The 22342-nt window shown below is 31.0% G+C and overlaps 1 protein-coding gene across 4 annotated transcripts in view; it reads right to left on the bottom strand.

The window, feature by feature from the left end:
- LOC131847933 (homeotic protein antennapedia-like) overlaps positions 1-22342 on the bottom strand; it is a 205887-nt gene that overhangs the window by 67661 nt on the left and 115884 nt on the right. Inside the window, exon 1 of one of the 4 annotated variants that reach the window (XM_059197658.1) lies at positions 15905-16354. The exons of 2 other annotated variants lie outside the window; for them this stretch is intronic. The gene's annotated coding sequence lies outside the window, so the exon portion shown is untranslated. Of the gene's footprint in view, positions 1-7033; positions 7087-15904; positions 16355-22342 lie in introns of those variants that run through there. One more of the 4 variants, XM_059197660.1, reaches the window with a different exon arrangement.

Raw genomic sequence — 22342 nt, 5'->3', positions numbered from 1 at the left:
AAAAAACAAAAAATTATAGACAAATGAAAAAATATGTATGTATTTTGTGTTGATTATTTAGACATTGTAACATATTTTTCGTTACATATTTATATTATAAAAAAAGTCCGTAATTTATTATAATTACTATATGAAATATTGTTGAAATTGTGCATACTTATAAATTACAAAATTATAATGTTCCGGTACCTACTTTGTAAATGAAAATTTGATATAAATCAATATTTTAAATGCTGTAATAATTACTTCATACGGCAAGAGCTTTCTTTGTCTCATATATAGTCATTTTATAATTATCAAATTCAACTCTACAGTTTTTAGAACATGCCGGAGCGAGAGGGAAACATCCGAAAAGGAAAGCGTGACAGGAAAAACAGTACAAAAAGAGTGGCGTGTAGTCGCCTCGGCAGCGCACTCAAACCTCCCGGGGGTTGGCTGGACGCGGCTACACTAGACTGCTTTCACATTAGACGATTTTAGTTTGCGATTTATATAATGGAATAAAAGGCCACGCGATAATGACAATGATTTAAAAACTGCTTTTTATGTATGAAAATGTTGAATGCACTTTATAGAAATGTGGACAATATTTCAAGTTCTTTGTACGTATATTTTTAAGTGTACTCTACCTATACCAATTAGACACATATTTAACTACAGAACTGCTTGCATAAATTTTATTGATTTATATAATTAATAATAACAAAATGTCTTTAGGATTATTCAATAATAAAATAGAACTATTGCGATAATAATAATAAATAATAAATGTAAGTTGTAAATATTGCATAATTTATTTTAAACGTCTAAATAAATATACAATGAACATTCAACAGCTAGTAGGATAAAAAAAATATGATTACATTATGATTAAAATTAATTATTTTTTTAATAATAACTTCAACTTCATACGAAAAATAAACCTAACCCTGTAAAAGTCGTGACGGGTCCAAATGGCCGGCATTCATAACGCTAAAGTTCCCGCGGCACATATGCGACCGTAACACTTCTTTATTTTTCCTCCATTTTCCATTTCCACTAAAGCGAAAGCGACTTTCCACGACGACTTTTTTATAACAGAAAAGCTGCGAGGAATTGTGGTAAAATAATAATAAAAAAAAACAATGAAAGGAGAGAAATGGAAATAAAAATTTGCTTTGTCATAAATCATAAAATGCTTCCGGCTGGCTGCTTTATTACCAAGAAAGTTATATCAACGTTACGAATGTTTTGTTGTCCATGAATAATAAGAAAGAGAAATAATTATAGCTATAGGTATTATATGATGCTTATTTTGTATTTCAGAGCCGCTGCTAATGAAAGTCGCAATACATGAAGGAATATTTTTTTTTCTCATCAGTGATTTAGAAAAACGTTTGCCAAGAATTGGGCAATCATTCAAATAAAAAAATACGACAATACAAATCTGAAGCTATGGGTATTGTAAGTAAACGAAAGAGCTTAACGCATCGCTCGACACAAATCCCAAGCGGAAAGATTCCATTAAGAAAATCAAAAAAGGTCTGCTCAGTTCACAGCCCGCGACTATTTTCATTTAGCAAAAACAACCCATAAATTGTCATCTTAACGAGATTTCTGTTTTTGCAGCATTCGCACCCTCGAGTGTTTAGTAACTAGTAGTTTGGTCGTCCTTGTTACACCAGCAAAATATTTTGTCAGCGCCGTTTATGAATTTCGTAATATATCGACCCCTTCAGAAGCGTTATCTACCTACTAATTTATTAATCTTAGAGACAATTATATTAGGAAAAGTACTTAGGAAAATATTATATTTTAAAGATTTATTCTTATACCTAGGAATGATACTTTCATAACCTATTTTAGAACTTGATTCTTACCTGTAATACCGTTTCGGCATTACTTTTGTTGTTTTCGTCAGAGAAAAATGCAGTAAAGTTAATTTTCGAATATAATTTAATTTTTACAGATAGCGTACAAATAATATTCATGGATATAAATTACTAGCAAGTAGTATATTTTTTAGTATATAAGCTATAGAATTCAAATTTCTTAAAATTACAATCACTGGCTAATTTTTAACAATCTACTCGTATATACCTATATGGTTGAAATGTATCCCAGTATTATTCATTGTTATTCTAGATGGCGTGTGTGCGTAGATGCGTGTGCTTTGGCAAGTCAAACGGTGCATACACGTCAAGACAACAGACGCTGCGCGCGAGTGCGTGCAACCGGTGGTTATTTATTATCTTGCCAATGAGTTAACTTTGTTTATAGCACCTCACATTTGAGGGTTAACTATGTAAAAAGCTTATGAATAAGTAATTATCTTTTATTGCTTTCATTAGCATTTTCAATAAAGTAGCTCCTGATAAAAACCACAAATATATTTAGTGTAATTTATCGTACCATACGTAATAGATTTATTAGTAACAGGACAACATTTAACAGACATATAAAACAGTTGACTACTAAGCTGTTACTAGAACATTCATGAACTTGAAGCGAAATAAACTCCGAATATCATAATTAAAGTGCCGTTTCGCAGTTCGGGTCCCGTCACGTGATACCGTTGCCCAAATTATCCGGGCCGCGTGTCATCTTGTCCCAATCCAATATGGCGCCATAAATCCTCGACGGAGGAGAAGGGGCGGCGGTGGGGGTACGTCACTCAAACTTTCTCTGTACTCCGTCTTACGTTCTCTCGTCTCGGTCTAGGGGTGGGTACGGACAGATCCATAGACATGCATTTTTCATTTTGTTTCGGCGGGATAACTTGACGGGTAAGATTATGTACTTTTTGTGAACGATAATATCGTTTATATTTAGTATACAATGATTATATCTGTTGTAGTTTAGGAACCAAGGGAATAATCTGAACCAAATAGCAATATGAATAGAGATTATTATTATTTGAGATAATTTCTTATATTTATTGTCATAATAGATAATAATTATAGTTTTTAATTATTCGTAAGTAGGTATATAGGCAGTAAATAAATATAACAATCTGACAGTAAAACGATACATTACATTTTCATAACTTTATTTAACATCTTTGTTTCATAAATCGATTTTTGTTTCAAAATTTTTTGTAGATCTATGTACAATAAAAAATATTTTATGATTTTAGAAAGATTCAGCGCAGTATTATTTGGTTTTATTAGTATATTAGAATAAATTTGTTTGCCAACGCTACAGCCTTGAGGCGCGGTGGTGCGCTTCAAGGAATCTTCAGATAGAGTTCGAGCGGTAGGATGAGTAATCTCTTTTGTTTTTCTAAGAACATTGGACCATCGACCTTACCCGATTATCGGCTTGTTTTCTACACACAACCTTTTAAATTCCATTGTATAAACATTTGTAATGTTCAGATTGCTGTAATTGAGAACATTTATGTTAGGTAACGCTTTCTATTTATATTTTATAGGTTATAGTAGGTACCTACAATAGGTGTGAAGTTGGGAGTCATCCAAGAATCCGCAAGATTATAATCGTTATAGAAGTCTGGAGAGATAAATTTTAATGTAAATAGGTGTTACGTATACATGGACAAGCTGACATATTTTTTAATGTATCTTAGTCTTATCAAACATATATTTTAGAACTAAATATAAGTATATTTTTTATCACATTAATATGTAATTTATAACAGGTTTATTACTATGTATCATTAATCAAATAGCTAATGATTATTTTCATAATATAATGTCTTCTAACACTATAAATTATGAAAGCTACTTAGTTTATCACCTTCTGACGCAATAACAGGATCAATAAAATAGTTTTCAATTCCGACATATAGATTTTACATTAAATAAATAAATAATACTTATATATTATTAAAAGCAAAACTTTATATATGTATATTAATTAATATATAGTAACAGTATAACATAATTAAATTTGTGACATAAGGAGAAAATTCAATAGGTACATCTATTGAATTTTCTGCATCCCCTAATGAATAACATGTGGTAATCCAGTTAAAGTCGCGTGACTAACCTCTATATAAGGTGAAAGCATTGGTTTTCAATAAAGTGACCATCCATCACGGCGTCTTAGCGCACCGGGGGGCGACTATATTAGAAAACCTTCGTCACACGACGTATGTGGAAATAAAAGTACACAGGCGTAACAAAATATACTGTTCTAGGATCAGATAGGGCGGACTATTTCTAGCTTCGTGCGCGCTAAGATGTAAGGTAGCCTTTGATGTTAATTTAAGCATCAGTACAATACACGCATGCAATTAAACGCAAGTCCAATGCGTGTCTGTATATAAATATAATCCTTATCTATTGTATACCTATATATTTTAAATATGTTTTTAAACCCCTAGGTGAGAATAGTCCCATATAAAAATTTATACAAGTAAATCAAATTGCAGTGTCTGTTTGTAATAAAAAATTAACAGCTTTTCACTAAATGTATATGAAAATTTACAAGATTTTTTTCTGTATCTACGATGAAATATTACACATGCAGTACCTACTTAGTATGATGGAAAATTATGACTATCATCAGAAAAATTTAGGTTTAAACTTTGAACAGATATAGACTTTTTTTATTTCAATACAAAAATGTTACCATATTCTGTAATATTATCTGATATTCTTTTCTGATATAAAATTTATCAAACTACCTGTTTATATAAAACAGGTAGTTTGATAAATTTTGTATTCTGCTATCTATATCGCGTTACTTTCATAGTGACGTAATAAAGCATGCAATGACAACAATGTTATCACTGTTTACAAGTAACTAAATATAGGTAAACTAAATATACGACTATCAGCATAGTAGATAAATATTCTATTTTTGTGATTTGACTCTTGACATCATCCAAATTATCAGCTTACCATACTCAACGTATTCAGTAATACCGTACACTCGTTCATATAAATATTACTATTGCACAAGTTTTATGTACTGTATTTGTAAAAAGTAACATTTCTTATAATATTCTTACTACAAAAACTTGTAATTTACGGCATCTTAAAACAACGAAAAATAATTATTTTTCACAAAACGAAAAAGGAATAATAGCGGTTTACGCAATTATACTTATAATTCATGACAAGAACTGTCTTTTCTATTATGTTAAAGAAAAAAATAGAAATAGAATTAGAATGCGTGAAACAAACCTTGTTTTTTGGAACTCATTTATTGGTGTTGTTGTTGAAGTTTAAATTAAACTTTAATGCTAAGTTATAAGAGCGATAATGATCATACGCTAAGTCGTATGAACGGTCTTATTCTGTTGCCCGCTGTGTTTATGAGTGTAACGGTAAGTGCGGGTCTACGAGACCATGCGGTCGAACATTTTTGGGTTTTGGGCAAGAATTAATTATGCAAACAAAGCCGGGGTTATTGTGTCTCTTGCATGTTTGGACGTTTTGTGTAATTTTATACAAATAATGTGGCATTGTCTAGTTGATTTCTTTAAACGTGCCTTTAAAAGTTAAAACATTTGTTTCCCATAATGTATATTACAAATTAATTGTAAGTAATAAAAATATTGAGACTACATTTATTTTACAAAAAAAATTATCGGTATATTTTTAAAAAGTAATGATACTACATTTGCCAATCAGTTAAAACATATCTGTAAGTTTTATATTATTGGCCATTAATTCCTCCAATTTATAGAACGCTATCTCAAGCTTAAAATATATTTTGTATGCATTTACACTGAGAGCTGTGATATTAATAGGCAATATAGTTCATAGAATGCATAACTGGCCTCATTGCACTGATCCTTTTATTAAAAGATAATATAAACTTAACTATTAACTTAGAGTAACACTCATGCTCAAAACATTATTTACCTCTGGTTCCTTGGTTTAATAATAATAAAGAAGACTGTCTCAAATGCAATAAGAAATTAGATTTAAAATATAGAGTCATGGAATAAGAAATCAAATTTAAAGTCTTATTGTTATTTTCTCATTTCATCAGAAGTTTCAATTCTTAGTATCTTTTTTATTAATTTTTAATGCGAACCAAAATAATGACTTATTAAATGTATCTAATGAGTTTCTGAGTACATTTTTTATAATAAAAAAAAAAATATGTGGTCGTCTGTGCGTGTCGTTCGATTTCCTACGGACTTTTTTGTATGGGTAATTTATGTGGGCCGTAAAAATATGATTAGCACAACACAGTATAGAGACGTCACTCAGCGGGACTTTTATGACCTCATTTGAACAGTTCGAGCCCACTTCCTCGAAGCATGACCGACCATTTTATTTGGGTCTATGTCAAATTATTGTGAACCCTCTTCACATATATATCAGTCGATATTGAAAGCAGGTCTATCTATTTTTGTTCGTCAAAACTCGTACTACACAATTCGATTCGAAGTGGTTAAAATTGATGGCGTCGACCACGCTGTAAACTTTATGACTGTTATAACGAGGCGTGTGAATTCCTAATATGTGATTGAACTTAGTTATTTCTATCAGGTTTTTTTATCGGAATCTAACAAACATTTAAGACGCCACACGCACTTCTAATTAAGAGAAAATGTCGTCAATGGGATACTGGTATTACCTACCTAAAAGCGTACGAAGAAACAAGAGGTGGCGGCGTTATAGAAAAAAAGACCTAATATCTCAAATGTCAAAATGTGACATTGAGTGATTTGTAGGTAAGCTCCGCCTGTCCCGTGTTTCAAACATCACCGCTCTGGGCAGACAGCTGAGCTCTAAGCTTTGTAAGGGCGCAAGTGAGTTGCATACAACTGTCTTGTTCACACACCCGCCATCGTCGTATCTCCGTCCCACGCGTCGGATAAGACTCTATCTTATTCTATAAACGGCCCTACCTATCGGTGTACCTGAGTGCTTTTGTGTAAAAGTTCAACGGTTTTCTCGATGCAGTTTGTGTCTAAAAAGATTTTGTGAAATCGAATTGCACAAGAGATTCCGGATTCTAGTGGCTTTTATTTTGTTTCTATTGTCATCATAAATGCATGACGAAAAGTGAACGACTGTGTGAATATAGGTATTAATTTATTATTTTGTATTCGATATATATTATCACTTACATATTTTATAAATGTATTGTATTTCTCTTCGTTTTAGATATCATTGGACATACCTGAAAAAAAAAGATATAAATTATTAGTAGGTATAAAAATAAAAAAAATAATCAACTTTACGATTTTATATATATGATTTCTACTAGGTATATATTTAAATCAATGTTCTTTAGGAAAGTATCCGTAATGGAATCAAAAAATAAATATAAAAATAAGTTGTAATTTTCAAATATATCTTCATTTTAATTAATAAAATAAAATAATAAATTATATTATAGGCATGTGTTTCATAAGCCAATGTTAGCGATAAGTTATGAATATAGATACTAAAAACAAAGACCGTATGTAACAGTAGCAGTTACTTAATAGTTAATTCGGCATCTGTTTTTAATAAATGCCTCTCTATTCGTTTTACTCTAATGCTGTTGGCCTGCCTCTCTATGAATACAGAGTCTTTTTATACTATGTATTCTGTGCTCTTAGTTCGTCTGTCAGCGGAAATTTATTGCAGTGTCAGTGTCATATGTTCTCACAATATATTATATCACATTGATATATATATAGGTTAATTATATTACTATAGTGCAGTACACTTAAAAGCTAACTTGGACTAATAGAATATACATTTCATTTGTTAATTGGTAGGTTGGTTACATTATGTAGATTCAATTGGTATATTAGTTATTTAATGACTTAACATAACCTTGATAGCACTTTAGTATGTAATAACATTAAAAATATTACGAGTTACTAATTACAAACCAATACTTTTAATTGGACAGAAAGAATAAAAAGTTTCATTAAAATAGATGTATGCAAAACATTTTTAATTTTCTAAATTAAAAATAAAATGTGGCGATATTCCAAATTCAAATCAAATTCGGTATTCGACATTCGAATTAACAGACAGATGTTAAGCTTTGTCCATCCAATCTATCGTCTGAAGGGTCCCTCTGTAGATATAAATAGCCTCGATTTAAGTGGCAAAGCGCGCCGACACAGTCCCTTCTTCCGTCTCCCAGATAACATCGCATTAGGGCATCGAGGAAAGAATAACTGTTCGCTACTGGTTTTTGTCATATTATTTATTTTTATCGAATAATGCATGATCTGGCAAGGCAATTCGAATTCATATTACTATTTGTATATTCACACGTAGGTACCTAGGACTAGAAACTAGCTTTAAGCTTAGCACTGAGCTTTACATTTCTAGATTTAGATAACGTTTTTGTTTAACCATTTTACACTTGCGATTTACTCTAATTTATATAAATCAATTAAAACTGACTTATATTTCAGATTGTGCAAAAAATATTTCAATATTTTTGGTCCTATATTTTTTAAGTATCATCGTAAAACACATTATTGCGGTTACAAATTTATTCTAGGCAATAACATAAGCATTATTTATTTTTAACACATAGGTTATCGTAAACAATTTTTTTTTAATTTTTTAAATTCACAACAAAACCACATAGTAAAAATCGCAGTAAACCGTAACATGATATAAGCGAACTATTCTCAATTTCGATTCTGATAACAATCGCCGTTCGAAAAGTTCCATGAAAAATGAAAAGCAATTTAAAGGGATGGCCTCCACAAATTGGTTGGATAGGAAGCTGCGTGAGTAATGCAACGCTTGAGTAAACAGTACATTGATATAGAAGTAGACGGTCAACGGCGAAAACAACGTGTGTGGCGTCCAAAAAGATTAAACGACTCGTTTTAGCCTGATAACGGGTTTTCATAAAGAAATTACCTTACGAAATTAATATGTAAGTGAGCACGGTTAATTATAAATACACATTAATCTTATTAATTTATAACGTTTAAGTTAAAAAATTAGATAGATGTTATGAAATATGTAACGTAATAGATGTAAATTAAATGCTGCCAGTGAATTATGTATACGGTATTCTGTTTTGTTACTGCAACGCAGTCACGTTATGATAAATAATAAATAAATAAATTTAATTAATATTAAAACATAAACTCATTCTTAATATTTTAATGTATCCTACACAATATTGGTAGTAATATACTTTTGTATAAAAGAAGTATACGTTATGGCAATTTGAAAAGTAAAACAATAAATGCATCGCAGACAAATGAGATGTCCACATTGCTTGATATTAATATTATCCAATTTATTTAAATTAATATTTAATTCAATTTGAAATCATGTTATAGATATTATGTATTAATTATATAGATATTGTTTGTCTACAGCTTGTCTACCATTCTTTTTATAAACTTTATATTTTTTATATGTCACTTTTGAATATTTGTTTTGTTACCTTCTCACTGTGGGCCGCTTTTGGGAAAAATACACATTTTTTACTAGTATTTAGTTTTTATTAAAATAGTAGTTGTGTTCCCACTTACAGTAAAGATATAATATAATATATTATATAGCTATTATTACAACTTACTATAAATAAAAAATCACTAATATCTGACGGGAAATTGGTTCATATTTCTCATTGCCGATTATACACAGCCCTTGAATAATGATGAAATCTGTGTTAACGATATTATTATACTTATAAAGATATTCATAAATAAGTAATAAACAACAACAACTAATATTTTAATACATTTTTTTTAAATTAGGTTGGTACCAATAGAATGTAACCTATCTTCCAATTTATGAATAGCCGAATATCGGATCACTAATAGCGAATTCCCGTCACAAACAGTTCGATTTGGGTCCCTATTCTGTAGGCGTTAAATCCACTAATACATTTCGGGCTCAGTGTCGACAACGACGGGCAAAAATCAGGGCTAGCCATGCCGCTCTGCATAGCAAGTAGCTGGAATTGAACGAAAATGTTCCTACTCAGTTAAACCTTCGTACAGTTCTTAAATTACGTGCTACTCGATTTCCCCAGTTTTGTTATGAGTGAAAATATCATTATTAGATTTGTACTCGCAGAACTGAAACTTCATTCGATAGATTTTAGAGACATTTTATATATAAAGCCAGACTTATAATTTTCTTTAACTGTTCACAATTATCTGAATGTAACAACAAAATAAGCAACAAAATAAGCGTTTGGAAAATTTAAAGATTAAACAAAATGCCATAATTGCCATAGAAACTTAAAAGTCTGATTTGTGGGAATAAATCAAACTAAATTCATTAAATGCTATAATTTGATGTTCATTCAAATAGATTAAAACCCCTGATTCCAATCACCTAATAATAGGTATAGGTATGGTCACAACAATAACACACTAACAAAAACATAATTAGTGTTTGATGAAATCAATAGAATTGACTTCAATGCTACATGTTATTGACATTATATCTGCATTTTTTATATAATTGGTATAGCAAACAAGCTAACGAATTATCTGATGGTAAATGGTAACCGTCGTCTACATATATTATACATTAACAGTATGGACATCTCATTATCACGGGAGTAAAAAGTTATAAGTTTTATCCTGTAATTTCACTACCTTATCTCATCCGTAAATAATTAACGCTCTTAAAACTATTAACAATTATTACAAGACAGTACAATTTTATAACATTATAGCATACATACACGTACTAACAGAACATTGGATTGTAAGGTAGTCGTAAAAATAAATTGAATATACGCCTTGTAAAAAGTGTCCGGTAAAGAAATAAAGTTACAGGTCATGCTATAGTAAACATAATTTATAGGGGCAATAACATTACAAGCCATATGAATGTCTTTATACATTCTGTTGAGTACAAACGGACAAACATTCATTGCATAACTGTTGAATAAATGAGAATAAAAATGAAAATTTTCTCGTTGATTATCATATATTATATTTTTATGACAAGTCGAACTTTGATGATGAATTTAATACCAGTGTCTGTATAATGCCTAATGGTAATAATAAAGGTATATCATGGGCTTGCAATATATGCTCCTTTATACTTATTTTTTATACTTATATTAATAAATTAATAAAAAAACTATAAGTAATTTTTCGTATGAAGAAAATCACATTAAAACTCTTTAATGTTTCAAAAATTGACAAGTAAAGTTACGAGATAATGAAAATGTTTTCATAACTGCGGAATAGACATTCAGTATCTATAAAACTAAAGAACATACGTCATTGGTTTTTTGACAATGTTTTAATACCAAAACGAAAAGAAACTTAAACATAGTAATGTGACACATGTGACTCATTAACATGCCAGTGTATCTTCTGCGGTTAGCTAATTGCAAGTTTATCAAACCACAGCATACAATATTGAAAGCAACCGTTAAGATAACAATAACAATTTAGCCGAATAGAAGAAATATGACAGATCAAAGGATTCAGTGAAGTTCTTTAGAGTAGATATTACTTGCAATAACTTGTGATTATAAATATTAGGTATATGATTTAAATATAGAGATTTAAGCATCTTTATCAATACTAATATAATAAATACGAATCTGTTTCTCTATTTGTTACATTTTCATCACTAAATTATTAGATATAAAGATAGGTAATATCACACGGACGGATTGTCTTTATCTCAAAAAATAATCTGGAACAGAATGAAATAAGGGGTGAAAATTTGTTCAAACGAAATCACTGATTGTTTACATATTATAATACTAAAGTAGAAAAAAATAATATCTACGCAAGTAAAGAAAATCGTCATTGGTTTTTGAACAAGGTATTTTTTAGGATAGAAATATACAGAAAGATAAATATACTGTCCATTTCCTTGTGACTCATCCACGTAACGCATGCGAATTTCCTAATCTTAACTAATCGGGAGGCATAATTAAATCAAAAGGTAATATTAAGAACATGAAACCCAAATCAATATTAAAAATTTAAATCTACATAGATAAACATTATAATAGAAGTATTATATAAAGTTACGTATATAAGGTCGGATAGCATAAATTTATGTTAAACGAATAAATTATAATTATATCCTAATTTAATACATAGATAGTTCTCGTTTTAAAAATAGTCTTGTATAGAGTAACGGATATCACTAGTGAAGCTAAAAACGAATATTAAAGAATGTACACAATGTGTTTACAAACATAAGAAGAATATGAACAGTCGTAGTAAAAAGTGAAGTGCGCAAGTGTAGGGAATCCCTCGGCAGTCAGCTGGGCCATTAAATCCTGCTTTACGATCCACTTACGGCCCGCTCCGGCAACCACCTTTTATACTTATGCACTCGTAACATCGACCTTAATTGGCATATTGAGATTAAACCGCTGTAATTGCTTGTTTTATAGGTTGTTTCAATGAGAGAACTGGCAATTTTAACACGTAATTATTTACACTGACAGTTTTTTTATCTAAACTTTAAATGTAGCCTATTTTATTGAAAAATATTATAAATATATTTATTAAGTAATTTGCATAAAAAAAACTATGTATAAACAGCAATAGTTCAATATTCTAGGTACATCTTCTAAGTATAAACGGGATTTTTTAAAGTACCTAAACAAAACTCAAAACTAAAGCAAATAAAGAACGCTGTATATACGTACCATAATGAACATAACTTATTCTTCTATAAATGTATAAATTATGAATAAAAAAATTAAAATTAGAATATTAATTATTACTTATCTTTGTAATATATAATTTTATCTTTAAGGTGTTTACCTTAGGCAATATGTTGACCGAATGGAAAGTCGTAAGATTTATATATTTTAATACGTGCTTTTATATTGCTCATATACGATATGCAATAAATACTTTACAAACGATCTATTTTTAAGCTGATTCAACTAAATATATAATATATATAACAATTTGTTATTTTATATCACAATCCCTTAAATGTGACGTAGAATTTTTTTTATTCAACACTATTTCCATATTTTGTGACTATGTAGGTACTTGCTTCGTGCAATATCACATAGTATTTTTGCATGACTGCTAGCCGCGTAAATTTGAAACGCCTGATTCTGGTGTACACCAGTGTTTTAATTACTCGTTTCAAGAATGATTTATGTCACATGGACACAGACGTAAATGGCAGTAGTTGTATAGTGATACCATATTGTTTTTGTGTAATAAAAACAATAATTAGATTGAATATGTGGTTATTGTATGATGTGAATACATGATTTTTTGGCAAAACTAAAGAAAAAAGCAAACAAGAAAATTACACATTACACATACAAGTAGAATACGCTTTTATCCTCTATCCTGTCTATTTATGGATAATTATTGGATTGGATTTGGATAATTATTGGATCTATTTATGGATATATAATTTATGGATTTACATGAATAAATGTACTAAATATGTTAAGTTTGATGATGATTTCGTAGACAAACATAACTATATAAAAGCAAATAAAATTGTAGTTTAAAAGAAACACCGGTTACCGATTTTTCTTAAACTATAATTTTATTTTTTAATGCTAACGTTAAATACCTAAGATTTTATATTCTATAATATATCGATCAAAAAATATTCAATGGACGCTTAATGTATTTATACGGTAATGTTGAGAAAAATACTTAATACGACATGTTTCGTAAAAGCGTGCGAAATTGACCATTTGGAAAGTGTTTCGAAACGTGGAAGTCGTTAAATTTATGAAGTTTAGACACGGTCCGAAAGGAAATTGGACTAGAAAATAAAAATACGACGTAGTTGTAACGAGGTCACGGCTCCAGAGTTCTCAGACTGTGAGACTGCGTTGCCCAACGTGTTATGACTGATAAGTCGATGTGAGTACCTGAATACATAATTGTAATAGAACCTATATAAAATTATTCCTTTTATTGTTATTCCTGTATTTCAATCTTTATATTCTTATTTCCCAAATGTTACAAAGTTATCAAATATCCAAATAAATAATAGGAATATAATTGTAAGGCACTATTCTTAGTTTGAAATCTCAAGGATCCCGTACTACAAACTTAATTCTTGAAATAAGCTCTATACCGATTTGTGCGAGCAATACTCACATCATCTTTTTACTTAGTAATATGCGTTCTAGAATAAGACGTCATAATTTTTTGTTTTAAAATAGAAGAATACTTATAAGTTCATAATAATAACTCTTTTTCTATCTCAAAACAGAATATGCTAAATCTGAGGGAAATCTAGAATATCATAAGATGAGTTATAAGGATAAATAAAATAATTATTTTTTATGTTTAATGAAAACTATAAGGTATTATTTCTGAACGCCATGTTACGGTACCAAGATTATTTTTGTTATTTATTACTTAGTTTTTTATTTGTAAACTGCGTTGGAGAGTGAGATTAGGCAATAAAATTACAAGATAAAAGAATAGGCATGAAATCTTAATCCTTCGGAATAGCTACGCATGAATAGTGATAGTAGTATATAGGCGACAGTTACCACTTACCATCAGGTGGGCTGTCAGCTTGTTTACGATACTAATTACAAAAAAAAACTTTACATTTTAAAGGGAATTGTTAATCTTGTTATAGTGTTAGACATACAAATTTATACAGTTTACAAGTTCAATAACTTCTTTTCTGTTTTATTCTATACAACATTCCGATTTCACCAACGCGACCACCCCATGACACTGTCTTAGAAATGACAACGCCGAACTATTCACGAAAAGTCGTGAACAAAAACAAAATGAGGCAACTTGCGCAAGACCATTCACGTACCACCATTGTTACCGTTTTTGGAAACTTTCGTAATATTGTAATAAGCTTTACCGTTAGGCCCACGCGTCCAAAAGATAAAAACTAGACTCGTATCACTTCTTTTGTACCTTTGAACAAAAGACCGAAAAATGATTTAGTGGTTTGCTATTCTTTAAGCAGATATGAACAAAAATTGTAAGAACAAAATCTTTTTAGTTCTTCTTTATTTGTAGTTTTAAGATCTTTGTTTTTAATATCGTGTATAATGTCATTAGTTCTCACTCACTATTTTTTAAATCTTTAATTTCATTGATGATAAATATTCTATTTCTCATGCAATAATCACTCTTTATCTACAATAACAGAATAATTGATATACGGATGATAAAAAAAAGCATGTACTATACTATCTTAAACTGTTTCTTATCTAATATCATTGTTTATTTTGTACAATGATATACTGTAATTTTTCCAGACAATTCTGACGCGAGCAATTCTCATGGGTTGGATGGAATCTAGCTAATAGAACATTAAACTGCAAATTAGGTAATGTGTATGTGAGAATACGAATATCTATTCATTTTCCTACTTCGAAACCAAGACTGCATTATGTCCATGTTTTATTGTTTTGAATAGTTTTTAGTGGAGTAATTTATTGATGTTGAACAAGAAAATATAGTTTCCGTTTCTTCTTCTTATAAAGCTTTAAAACGCTAATGAGTCGCAGGATCAGTTATATAGGGTATTCCATACAGCGATTTATTAAAGTATAAAACATTAGGCAAAACGCAAAATGCAAACCAGTAACCGAATACAAGCGATTAATCAAACTTTCGACGCGAATACACAACGTTCATTGAATTTCTGTGTGCTGCTAAGTTTCGCGGCTGTATTCAAAACAATTGCGGAGCGTTCGATTTACGATCGGCATTTGTTCGTTCTAAATTTAAATTGTTAGGCGCGAGACAAACAATTTGCGGATTGCGCGTATTGAAGTCTTGTCGAGCACTCGCCTCCGCTATCTAACGTGATTTAGGACTTTGCTACCGCCCTTAAATCATAGCGGTGTCTTGAAGAGAGGAATACGTATCCTTTCTACGCCTGCAGAGCTTTTATACAGTCGCCGATGCAAAGGTATCACTTGGCACTCAGTGTGCAAGATAAATGGTTTGTTTTGGTTTTGTATTGGCGTCGTGTTGATATATTAATAAAATTAATATGATGAAATTTCAATATATATAATATAGGATATTCATCTAACGTGTTGAATTAAAACTTACCTAAAATTACTGCCCTTAATCTTATGTAAAGCGGTTTGAACAGTGACGATCTCAAATCAGCGCCTTAAACTACAATCACATTGAATTCATACAAAACTGACCCTGTATTTATTCGTAGATAAACTATAGACGCTACGGTGCCGCTATATTACATATTTGTACTTTAACAATAAAAAATACTAATTTATTTATCTGTCTACTGAAGATATTTTACAATTTTGTACTAGTAAACGAAAAGAACTATCACTGTGAGACGTTCGTCTATATAGTGGTCCAGGTAAGAGGAGGATTTGTCGAACTTATTCAGTTTCGTGCGTGATCGCGCGCGAGTTCAGAGCGGGTGCGTGGTCGCGTGCGGTCGCGCGTCGGTCGCAGTTCGGTCGCGCGAGGTCGCGGGTGGCATCGCGACGACTGAGTTCGCGACCGGGCTACTGGGCGGGCGGCGCCGAGGCCGCGCGCGGCGTACTGCCGCCGCGCCGCCGCGACGCCGCCCCGTACACCCCCGCGCGCCGAGACGCCGCCTGATTAAAAATTCTTTCCAAACTTTGTTGTCGGGATAGCCCCCAACTTGCCGTAAATGGTTTCTTTGGATGCTTCCTCTGGAGACGGCTTGACAGGCCTACAGGTTACATTTGCTGTCCCTGAACGGGTACCTATTCCATTTTAGACAGGTTGCCAAGTAATTTTGTACTCTATACCTTTATTATCATTTTATATTACTGATAAGTGAATCGCACTCCTATTATATTAAAAATGGCTTATACCTGTGTCTACGAGATTGCCTAATTATTTTTGCTACTTATATATTTAAATCTGCATTGAAGTCTTTCAGTATTCCGGTACAAAAACAACGGTATGATGTATGCGGTGGAGGTAAGGAAATTCCTGATAACTAAATATAACTAATTCGTTGTAGGCGGTCCGCAGTAGGTACGTAAATTTAGTTTTAGAACAGAAAACTAACGTAAATGCTAGAAATGCGTATAACGCCCGATTGCCTCCACAACTTAAGTGCTGGTCGGATTAGAAAAGACCCCTATGCGTAGTGCGATCCAACATTAATTTAATACAGCAATTGAAAGTATTAATTTGTTCTTAATATAACTATGTATCTGAATAAATTATAATATAATAATTTTGCTATGATTGTTACCTATAATCAATGAATCTTTATGAAAACATTATATTATTTCATGTAATACACCTATATTACGCAAAAAAATAAAACTGCATCAGTCAGTTTTATCAACGTATAATAAATACTACACTCTCAAATCATTATTAATGATTTTATATAGTGGTTAGTAATAAATCATTTTTAAATGCCGTTAACGTGATTACAGCTTTATATAGAAACAATACGCCGCAGGCTTTTATACTTTTAAAAACATTGCTCAAGAATTATCATGTTCAATTATCATGATTTTGTTGTCTGAGATAGATCAAAGTTAAAAATACTATATTATGAATATACATCATAACATTTTAGATTACCTCTAAAGATATATCAACATTTTAGATATGTTTAATACAGGTTTTTTATTCAAATCGAGTGAACAAAAAAAATATGTTAGTAAAATCATAGTCATGCACTTTTAATAAATAACCTAAGTAAATATTACGCATGTATTATTATATATTACTATTTCTATGTGTATAGAAATAGCTATATAGTTTTATAAATACTACTTTGAAAAGATGAACGACTGTAAAGTTGAATTATCCTAATCATAAGTGCTGAAATAAACCCACAAGATAAAGAATTTTTTAAAGAATTTAATTATAAAAAATTATCCAAAGTATATCTGACATAAAAAAATAAACATCTGGAGTCGAGAAGTAGAGACTGATCCATACTGTCATAGAGATAAGTAATAGATAGGACCTGGACAGAATTCGTCTGCATGTCCATTAGATCATACCTATAAATAGAGACCAACCGCCACCTACGGCGAGCTCACAAAGGACCCCTCTAATCGCCTCCCTCACCCTATACCTACCCCCGGAAAAGCGTGACGACCCACAAATATAATTTTAGGTAAAACTTCCCCCGATGTTTATGCCTACCGATTCTTGGATGCATTAGTAACTTGGTAAGTGGAGAACTATCTAATGTTTGAACTAGTTGCTAGAAGTTTGCGCAGATCATTAATTTTGACTATACAAATTTTCATTTGGATATAATTCATTGTCATTTGTTTGTTTCTATATATGTGTATATTAAGTTATAATAATGCATCAGATTTAATCAAAGTAAGTAGAAGGTCGGTTTTCTTGTAGTTGTAATTGACCTATCTTCTTACTGATTAAAATTAAAAAGTTATAAAATAAAAATATTCTTTTAAAGTAAATAAAATACATATGATAGATATATCGTGAAAGAAAATACTTCAAGGAATATTTTATTTCGATCAGACTAATATTACTATTTTGAACAGCAGTTAACATAAACGAAAGTTATATGTTGTGGCTTCTCTATATCCGGTCGTAAAAAAAGTTCAAAGTGTTTATGTTTTATACATTATATTATATATAAACAATATGATGTGTAAAACAGAATCGTTATGACAAAAGCAATCAAAAATAGTCGATACGAGCATCGGGCGAGCAGAGTACAGCGAAACAGTCACCGGTGCTCCGCACAATCGCGACACACTTTTTAATTTATTTCGTCCACAAAAAGCTTTTTGCTGTTTTATTTTCATTTCAACGGAGACTTGCGCTGTAGCGGGATCTCTATTTTTATTTATTCCTCTTTTTTCTTTTTTTCAATTTCGCCCCGATCGACGTGGACCCGAGCGGAACGTAGACGGATCTCATTTTAAATTGAATTTGTGTTTCGTCCTCTTTGCATTTTTCTTTAGCTTTCCTATGTAACGATTCTAATTGGTGTTATTTGCATGTGATCCAGCTATTGTTTCTACCGCGGACGTTCGTTATAGGGTAAAATACCGCCTGCCACAGAAGTGGTCGATACCGTTGCGTGATACTATCGTCTTTAAGTAAAAAAGCTTTTTGCAAATTGGAAACTTTATGTAGTTATATCTAGTTACGTTGATCCATTTTTTTAATGAGGCCATGCTTACTTGATTCCGTTATAGAGAAAATGATTTACGATGTCCCTATAGGCTGCACGTACTACTTTCAATTCTAATTGTAGCACTAATCCCAATTACAGTTAGAAAAGGTAGCTCATAAAAATACTATTGGATGCTAGATGTAGCTAACTACAGTACCTAATTTATGAAAACAACATTATACAGATTATTTGATTGCTTATTAAAAGTATGTTTTCATGCTACTAATAAACAGATTTATTGGTTGTACGAGTATATTTAATACTAACAAAACCAATCCTATATTGTATAATTAATTAACATTTTACTTTAACCACATTATGGAATATTTATAAAAATAATAAATGTAAAGGCGGATACAGTATGCTCTACATATTTTAATGCAGTAGATAAATGTTAAGTAGTAGTAGTATCAGTGGCCATCTTTTTTCTAAAATGATATCGTAAAAGGCGACTAAGAGAACAAACCATTAATACGTAGATGAAAGAGAGTCAAACTCATATGGAATACTATACCAAACTGCTCGGTCAATTAATAGTTACCTCAAACCTCTTATTTTGTAATAGACTCATAGTTTAATTACTGCACGTCATTTTTCTGAAACCTAACTTATACTACACTTATTTTTAATAAACCTTTTTTCAATTAAAAATTCTTTATTGGTTAATATATATACAATTATATGTGCAACGATGGCAAAAAGATAGTATTCTATAATGTTTCTATATATTCGAACCAAGATTAGTCGTGTACAAAATACTGTCTCGAAATAATTATCTGTACCTTGGTACAGATTATTATTTCTATTATATCTGACCTCTAACAATGATGGAATCGCATCGAAATGTTCGAATTAGTAATTCGAATAGACAATCGCTGCTCGACTGAATCACACACGAGGTTATCCACTCGTTCTATGCATGTCGATTTGCCTGATATCCTGTATTTGATTGCATTCAGCGGTTTTGTTAATATTATTAATATACACCTAGTTTATTCATTTTGTAATGGCACAAAAACACAGCAAAGTAAAATTGACAGTAATTTGAAACCAATTTCGATGTTCACGATTTTAAACGACAGACTTTAGTTACGTTCATAAATTAAGAAAGCTATAAAAAATATATTTGTCAAGTGATGTTTTCACTACAAGGTCAAGTTGACAATAGCTCCGATTACCCTACCTGAGATAACAATATTGACATAATATATTTATATATTATAATTCAAACATATTATCACCAATCATCTTTCTATAACGTAGCCGGCATATTTTCTAAAAATGGTACAAAAACAATAGCAAGACAACATTGTAGCAACACGAATTAATGGAATAAAAACGCGCGCTATCTCGATTCTGAAAACCATTCGATTATTTTTGTTGGCATGTATTCGCGAAACATTCATTGATAGTGACTGAGTTCGATATCGAGGTAATGAATATGTATGTGCGGGCAGGTGCGCGCCACTGACATGATTAACTAGGTGCCCCCAACGAATTTTTTGTATCGATTGATAGTTTATCGATGTATTTACATGTATAATCGATAAAACAGATAACAAAGAGTAATATTTTACTTGCATTCTTAAAGAATACTTACACTTTAATGTCCAATTTTCTTCAACCAAATAGTAGTGAAATTAGTGATAATAATGATTAAGCAGTTCCACTTAGTTATGGATTTAAATGATATTTTTTAATATTAATTTAATATAAATATACATCTTATCGGTTTTAGAGATTGTTGACAGAAAACTGGAAATTCTTTTAGTGGAACCATCAAAGTTAAAGGCTCACTATCAATTGGACTTACTTTAAGAAAAAAATCCTTGTTTTTCTATTTCAAACAAGTACTGTACGTGGTTGTATATAGATACTTATAATATAATTTTCAATAATAAGTATATTTTACTATATATATACACATAATTAATATGTACTTTGTTCGAAAAGTTACGGATTTTCACGTGATCATGTAAAATATCAAAATAACATGCAAGGAAACAGTTAGGTGTACAGATAACATAAAATGCAACAGGTGCGATCGGATTAATCAAAATGTATCAGACTTTTTACAAGCGCTAATTAGATCGACCAGTCAACAGCGTTTACTCAAGATAAGTGAAGACGAATTGATGCTGCTTTAAGTTGATAATATCAGGTTTACTTGTGTAATCACAGGCGTCGTTAAATATGAGAATTAATTACTGTTAATTGAGTGTGAGCTGTCAACTTCGATGAGAAATGTAATAAATTTAACCTCTGTGCGAGCGCTCCGAGGAGATGGGAATGGAAACTTAACCTATTGTAAAATAATCCATTGTTATATTATTATTCAATCAACTTTTATATATCGATAAAATAAACTGTCATGGATTTATAATTTTCTAGAAAAAAAAATATAACAGCGACACCTGATTAAATCTATTTCATTTGTGCGGATTCTCGTAAAAAAGCAGTAATAAAACGAGTTGATCGATATTTACCTAAATGGAAAGTGTGCGTGGGAACGAACTGACTTCGTTTACTATTCAAATAATTTAAATATTCAAATATTAACCAAAAGACGTTCTGAAACCTGTACCATAAAATTATCTAGAGCACAGCAACAAGTCTAGGAGGCGAGACACGGTGCGAACCGAATCCCGCGTGGAGTACCATAAATTTGCATTAATTATTTAACCCGATGAGTATCTCGCGCAAATGTTCGCATCGATTGTGATGCTGATAATTAAAAAAAACGTACCGGCAATAAGTAGATGCGAACATTGTGTTTGGAGTTACCTATTTAGAATTTTTCACTTAGATATAGTAACTATTTTCTAGAATGTGAAACTATTTTCAAGTTGCCTCCATATTTGGAACAAAATATTCATGTTTCTTCTACTGCTGTACATTTTTTAGTGAAAGTTATAAGAGACATCGTGTTATGCGGTTTATTTCTGATTTTTCGTTTGAGATTGCTTAAATAGACTGGGATTTATGGACGGACGGAGTGCTATTTCCGTCCGACGACTTCGAGTAGAGATTTATTTGATTTTGAAACAGGGCCCAAGACAGAAGTCGAAGGAAATTTTAATTGGATTATTAACTCATTGTTGAGTGTGAGTCAGCTTTATAGAAATGAAAATAGATGCCATAAATCATGATTAACTTTAATCGGACCATGAAAATTTAGAATGAATTTTACGCAAAATGTCGGCGTCATATTTTCATAACCGATTATATTAAAAGCTCGAATCGGAGAACCCAACAGAAACACACAGTAAACGTAGACGGATATTGATTATTATTTGGGAAAACATTATCGCATATTTCATTTCAATATTGATTTTGCATTCAATATTGTTATGAACCGT

Source organism: Achroia grisella, unplaced genomic scaffold (assembly GCF_030625045.1).
Source record: "Achroia grisella isolate CSIRO2021 unplaced genomic scaffold, CSIRO_AGI_Agris_v1 utg544, whole genome shotgun sequence".
NCBI classification, from domain to species: Eukaryota; Metazoa; Arthropoda; class Insecta; order Lepidoptera; family Pyralidae; genus Achroia; species Achroia grisella.
The sequence above is the reverse complement of the archived record's forward strand: the minus strand, read 5'-3'. Positions and strand labels throughout refer to the sequence as shown.